This window comes from Egretta garzetta, unplaced genomic scaffold (genome assembly GCF_000687185.1).
Source record: "Egretta garzetta isolate BGI_Z169 unplaced genomic scaffold, ASM68718v1 scaffold256, whole genome shotgun sequence".
Taxonomy (NCBI): domain Eukaryota; kingdom Metazoa; phylum Chordata; class Aves; order Pelecaniformes; family Ardeidae; genus Egretta; species Egretta garzetta.
The window spans coordinates 3,138,058-3,145,441 of NW_009260073.1; positions in this window are offsets into that span (position 1 = coordinate 3,138,058).

A 7,384-nucleotide genomic window follows, 5' to 3' on the forward strand; every position below is an offset into this window, starting at 1 on the left:
CCCTCTCACACACCCCCAGTACTCACGGTCAGAAAATCCTATTCACTCTTCAGCCTCTTTGGCTTCTCATTTTTTTTTTCTTGTACAATTACTGGTTTGACTGCTAGTGAGCTGTAACTCTTAGGTCAGAGCACAGGCTGTTGGGTGTATAAGTGGTAGAGAGGCTGAACAGGGATAAACCAGGAGAATAATTCAGTTTCAGTAATTCCACATACCTAATCCGCATATGTCCATGTAACACATACTGCATGTGCAACTTCTACAGCACTGCAGAAATATTTTGCTCTCCTCATATTATGTTTGACATGCAGCTTTGCTTCTGCTACCATCTCATGATACTCTGACTTGGAAAGACAATGTGCATGGGGCAGGACAGCTGACTGGGAGATCAGAGGGAACACTCCAAAATTGGATTAAACTGGCTCTGAAGGATGAACAGTGGAGAGCTGGTGGTTAATTTTTGGTGACTGGCATAGCACACACCTCCACAGAACCTATGCACGCATGTTACCAAAGTGATTCACTAGGCAAAAGCCGAGGTCATATGCAAAGCACAGAGCAGACTTTCCACATAAAATTCATTTAATTCCATTAACTGCTTTCATGGTTGATTTGTCGTAGGGAAGTCTATTTGCTAAAACAACCTAGGTAAATATGATTGATTGCCCTTGCCACCTTCTGCAATTTCATTTTTTAATGTTGTCATTTCAGATATGGATTTCAGATATCAGAAGGGATGGAAGGAATATAGGAAGGAAGCGACCGTTTGACTGACATCAGATGTACAGCAAGTAGAAAATTTAAGAACCACATTTGGGACTTAAGAGACTAAGGAAACACCTGTTATATAAAAAATCCTTCTGTCATGTAAATTCCTGTATGACAACTGTTATTTAGCATCCTTATTATTATGTGATATACGAATGACAATGTGAAGTCATATAAGGAGTGTTTCCTGGTTTTTTTACACTCAACTATATAATGTATGTATGCATTCTGCATGTCCAAAACATTAATTAAGTTATATTAAGTAAACTCTATATTTTGGGAGGGAGAATTTAACTTGAGTAAAGCCTAATAGCCATTAAGTTCGTTTGCTGTAATTTAGAAAATGCTCCTATCATAAACCTCTGTTGCTAGTACCCAAAAAAGAAGTGCCAATTACATTATGGCAAGTTGGTTGCGAAAGCACTAAATAGCCTATATTCCCCCTGAAAAGAAGAAAAAGTGCAGGGCTCCTATACTACACATAACAGGAACAAATAGCCAAGTTTTGAAACATATCTTAAAGGCTGAAAATTTCAAGCTTTATTCAGTGAAAAGCAGATAGCCAGTGCTTATCATCAGCCCATGTTGATTTTCTGTCCGCCTAACTATCCCCCCTCTCAATGGCACTCTACTTGTGTTCCAACCAGGCAGCTTTGCCTAAATGAAGGAAAAAAAAAAACCATAGATGATTTGCTCTACAAGGGAAAACTAGTATCTTGAATAGCATCAGGGATGATTTTGAAGTGATTGGAGCCTGTAGAGCTTATATAAAACATGGGCCATATGAGAGGCTTTTAGAAAAGTTACTCAACAACCACTGAGCTGAAAAGCGTGATGAAATGGGGGGACTGGGATCTCTGATTCTTACTAGAAAAAGGCTAATGTTATATCCATCTTTAAGCAAGGCAAGAAGGAAGACCTGGGAGGAGGAACTGTAGACAACTGAGGCTCACCTCAGTCCCTGGAAAGATCATGGAGCATGTCCTCTTGGAAATAATTACCAATAACATATGGACAGAAAGGTAAACCAAGAGCAAACCTTCCTTGACAGACCTGACTGCAGCCTGTGATGAAACGACTGCCTATACTGGTGGGAGGAGAGTGCTGGACGGAGTATATATTGATTTCAGTGAGGATTTTGACATGTCAGAAGCAGGTGAGAAACCCAAACTCCTCTCAGAGGTGGCAGATGATGCTATTAAATGCATCTATGGCCACAAACTGGAGGTTCAGGTTGGGCATTACAAAAAACCCTGTTTTTATTAGGAAGGTAGTGCAGCACTGGCAGAGGTTGCCTTGGGAAGCTGTGGCGTCTCAGTCCTTGGATGTTTCTAGGACTCAACAGAAGTCACAGCTGACCTGATCAACCAGCATTGGCAGCAGTTCCGCTTCTAGAGAGAGGTTGGAGTTGATGACCTTCACAAGCCTCTTTTGACCAACGTTTCTGTGACTATGTATTTGCCACTGACCTCCAAGCAGCTCTTCAGCAAAGTGAGCGGTGAGCTACTCGGAGCATGATGCCTTTATTCCTTCATGTGACACAGTGCAGCCACACGTGTCATGGCTCTTGTTCAGACTTAGGCCCTGCTAATGCGATTGTGTCATTCCTGGCTCGACTTCAGTAGCACTTTGTGTGGGTGTAAGAACTGCTGAAGATCCCTGTGTTGGGCTGCAACAGGAATCCACATGCCAGGTAAGCCAGGAAAGGAGCTTAACGCTGCCTCTTCCCCTTAAAAATTTATAATCTGCAGCATCGAAGAGAGAGTGGGCTTCATCAAGTCATTTGCATCATGGCGACAGTGCCATCTCCCATTGTGCGGGTTTACAGGAAAGGGCAAGGCTGGCTGGAGCGTCCATCCCTGCCCAGCTCCTTCCACTCTCCTCCCCGGCCACTGCGCCCACACCAGCACGCTGCACACGCTGCACCGTACAGCCCTCCATGGCCAAGAGGGGTCCGGGAGATTGAATGAGACTTGGTGCCCAGATGTTCTTTGTGGGTTGTTTTGGGCAACACCATTCCCCTTGCTGGGGAAAAGCTGTGAAGCGGCAATGCAGCAAACAGGAAATGATTCACCGGCATTCTGCACACATCTCAGGCAGTATTTGTGCTACAACAAATACACCATTTAATTTTGCCCCAGAAAGTGCTTATAAAATTAACAACAAAGAAACACCATTTTGTGTTTTTACCTTTGACGAGATACAAATATCTATTTTAGATTGCCCAGATATTGCCTGCATTGAGTTGTTTACTGCAACACAGTGTCTTATTCTTCACTGACTAACTTTCCTTACAGACCCTGCCAAGCACAAATTAGGTCAACCTAAGCTGCAGTATGAAATGTAATTAGCCAAAAACTTTCTTAATTAGTGCTGTTATTCAGGGTGGGGAGGGTTTAGCTCACAGTGAATTGGGGTAGGGCAAGTTTGGTACAGAGAGACTCTTCCTGAAGAAAGGTGGATCTAACGCTGGATACCTGCCCAATGCCTTTTGAAATTTTGATTGCAATGTTTTATGACAACAGCAAGGACTGTAATTTGTGCCTGTAGGGTGTTCTGCATTGCACTAATAGATTGCAATAAACCAACAAACAACAAACTAATCATTCTTATGGACACCACCTTCTTGCAACTAGAATCAGCTACTCTAGGTTTTCAGGCACTCTGTGTGAGAGTCACAAAAACATTGGTAGGGAACAGTTTCCCTCCTGGCCAAGGCACTGATATTGCCTTGCCCCCTCTGTGCAGCAGCTCCCCTTGGACCGGCTGGCCAGGGAGGGACTGGCACCTTTCCCACTGTGACCGAACGTGACCATCCAGCTCAGGACTCCACTTTGCAGGGGATACGACGGATAGATCAGGATGGCTTCCAGCCAGCAACAACCCACAACACTGTATTTGATATTATTGGCATCTTAACTGCCAGCCAAGCCTGGGACTGAAGGGGTGAGATTAAGTAAGTTAGTTTGATACCTCTGAAGATAGTCAATGCATGAGAAACTTGTGCTGGCCCTTACCCAAGCAGTATTTGGATGAAGTGAGCTTTCTACTTTTTGTCATCAAACAACTTTCGCATTCTCTCACCTCTCCCTTTCAGTCAGTATAAAACACTGATCGATTTTGCTGAAATAAAAGAAGAAACACTACCCCAGCTTTTCATTTCTGCTACTCCGCTCAGTTCTTATTGCCCTTATAATCCATCTCCCATCTAGACTGAATAAAAGTATTTGCATTTTTACATTTACAAATGCTGGCATGTACTGATGCAGGACAAGTTACTGATTAATACTTCTGATTAATATATAATACATTGACGAGAATCTCCTGGAGTAAGGGGCTAAATAGAGTATTAGTGGGCATAGACTGTAATAAAAACATACAAGGGCCAGTTTGGAAAAAAAATGCATGGAAGCAACCTACAAAGCTCTAAAACCCAACAATTTTTGCACTGGCTGTGCACGAACCAACCCATGTCTGAGGGCAGCCTGGCTACGTTCACACAGCATTCCACTCAAGCTAATAAAGTCTGGAGAGCAGTATGATAATAGGCTAATGTGTGCAAAGGGACAGGCGAGGAAGGAGGGGCGGGGGCGTTGCCCTTTACATCAAGAAATCATTACAGTGTGAAGAGCTGTCCCTGAAGAATAGCCACGAGCAGGTCGAAAGCTTATGGGTAAGAATCAGAGAGAGAGGCAACAAAGGGAACCTGGTGGTTGGTGTCTACTACAGGCCGCCAGATCAAGAGGAGCTGACTGACGAAGCATTCTTCCTCCAACTCCGGGAGGCTTCGCGCTCGCAGGCCCTCGTCCTGCTGGGGGACTTCAACCACCCCGACATCTGCTGGAAAACCAACACGGCAAGATGTAGGCCATCCAGCAGGTTTCTCGAATGCATTGAGGACAACTTCTTAAGCCAGGTAATAGACACCCCTACCCGAGGGGATGCGATACTGGACCTGGTGGTCACCAATGCAAGCGAGCTCGTCGGAGATGTCCAGATCGGAGGCAGCCTGGGCTGCAGTGATCACGCGCTGGTAGAGCTCACGCTCCTGAGGGAAATGGGAAGGACAAAGAGTATAGTCAGGACCCTGAATTTTAGAAAAGCCAACTTCCAGCTCCTCAAGGAGATAGTCAGTAGGACTCCCTGGGAAACGGCCCTCAGGGACAGGGGAGCAGAACAGAGCTGGCAGATCTTTAAGGAAGTGGTCCACAGAGCGCAGGAGCTATCGATCCCTAGGTGTAAGAAATCAAGCAAAGAAGGGAAGAGACCAGCGTGGTTGAGACAGGAGATGCTGGTCAAGCTAAGGAGGAAGAGGGAACTGCACAGGCAGTGGAAGCAGGGACAGGCATCCTGGGAAGAGTATAGGGAAGTGGTCCGGTTGTGTAGGAATGGGGTCAGGGAGGCGAAGGCGCAGCTGGAGCTTAACTTGGCTAGGGATGCAAAGAATAATAAAAAGGGATTCTACAGGTATATCAGCCGGAAAAGGAAGGTTAAAGAGAGTGTACCCCCGCTGATAAGCGAGACCGGCAGGCTGGTAACAGCAGATGAGGAGAAGGCTGAGGTACTCAACACCTTTTTTGCCTCAGTCTTCACTGCCAGCCTCTCTCCTCACCCCTCTCGAGTTGATGGATGGCATGAGGAGGCCTGGGAGGGCAAAACCCCTCCTGCTGTAGGAGAAGACCAGGTTCGTGACCACCTGAGGAACCTGAATACACAGAAGTCCATGGGACCTGATGAGATGCATCCCAGAGTCCTGAGGGAATTGGCCGATGTAGTCGCTAAGCCACTCTCCATAATATTTGAAAAGTCATGGCAGTCAGGTGAAGTCCCTGGTGACTGGAAGAAGGGCAACGTTGTGCCCATTTTCAAAAAGGGTAGAAAGGAAGACCCTGGGAACTACCGACCTGTCAGCCTCACCTCTGTGCCTGGGAAGATCATGGAACAGATCCTCCTAGAAGCTATGCTAAAGCACATGGAGGCCAGGGAGATAATTCGAGATAGCCAGCATGGCTTCACCAAGGGCAAGTCCTGCCTGACAAACCTGGTGACTTTCTATGATGGAGTGACAGCATCAGTGGACAAGGGACAACCAACAGACGTCATCTATCTGGACTTCTGCAAGGCCTTTGACACGGTCCCCCACAACATCCTTCTCTCTAAATTGGAAAGCTATGGATTTGATGGGTGGACTGTTCGGTGGATAAGGAACTGGCTGGATGGTCGTGTCCAGAGGGTAGTGGTCAACGGCACAATGTCCGGATGGAGACCGGTGACAAGTGGTGTCCCTCAGGGGTCCGTACTAGGACCGGTGCTGTTCAACATCTTCATCAATGACTTGGACAGTGAGATAGAGTGCACCCTCAGCAAGTTTGCAGATGACACCAAGCTGAGTGGTGCGGTTGACACACCAGAAGGCCGGGATGTCATCCAGAGGGACCTGGACAGGCTGGAGAGGTGGGCCTGTGTGAACCTCATGAGGTTCAACAAGGCCAAGTGCAAGGTCCTGCACCTGGGATGGGGTAACCCCCAGTATCAATACAGCCTGGGGGGAGAAAGGATTGAGAGCAGCCCTGCCGAGAGGGACTTGGGGGTGCTGGTGGATAAAAAGCTGGACATGAGCCGGCAATGTGCCCTGGCAGCCCAGAAGGCCAACCGTACTCTGGGCTGCATCAGGAGGAGCGTGGCCAGCAGGTCGAGGGAGGTAATTCTGCCCCTCTACTCAGCTCTGGTGAGACCTCACCTAGAGTACTGCGTCCAGCTCTGGAGCCCTCAGCACAAGAAGGACATGGAAGTGTTGGAGCGGGTCCAGAAGAGGGCTACTAAAATGATCCGAGGGCTGGAGCACCTCTCCTATGAGGACAGGCTGAGAGAGTTGGGCTTGTTCAGTCTAGAGAAAAGAAGGCTGCGGGGAGACCTGATTGCGGCCTTTCAGTACCTAAAGGGGGCCTATAGGAAAGAGGGGGAAAACCTTTTTAGTAGGGCCAGCTGCGTTAGGACAAGGGGTAATGGTTTTAAACTAAATCGGGGTAGGTTTAGGCTAGATATAAGGAAAAAATTCTTTACAATGAGGGTGGTAAACCACTGGAACAGGTTGCCCAGAGAGGTAGTGGAGGCCCCATCCCTGGAAACATTCAAGGCCAGGTTGGATGGGGCTCTGAGCAACCTGATCTAGTTGGCGGTGTCCCTGCTGACTGCAGGGGGGTTGGACTCGATGACCTCTAGTGGTCCCCTCCAACCCAAAACATTCTATGATTCTATGATTCTATGAAATCAACATTCCCGCTGGGGGAAATCATTATTGTGCAAAGCAGAACCCCAGATCTGCACATACGTGAAGTCCTTCACCGAGTTTTAAAATACGGTCTAAGTGTAGCATAAACTTTGCACTGATCAACCACACGGGTTTTTGCGTACGGTTGTCATGATGAGAATTGCATTTTAGGAGGAAAATTCACATCACTTTCAGGACAAAGAACACCCATTTTAGTGCCTGGTACTGAAATCTCATCATCTGGACAGCACAACAAGTCTCAGGGTTTGCCCTGGCTCTTATCTAGGTCTAGATTTACTGAGAAAAAGTGTTATAATATCCTAGGAATTGGACTGCATTCATGAT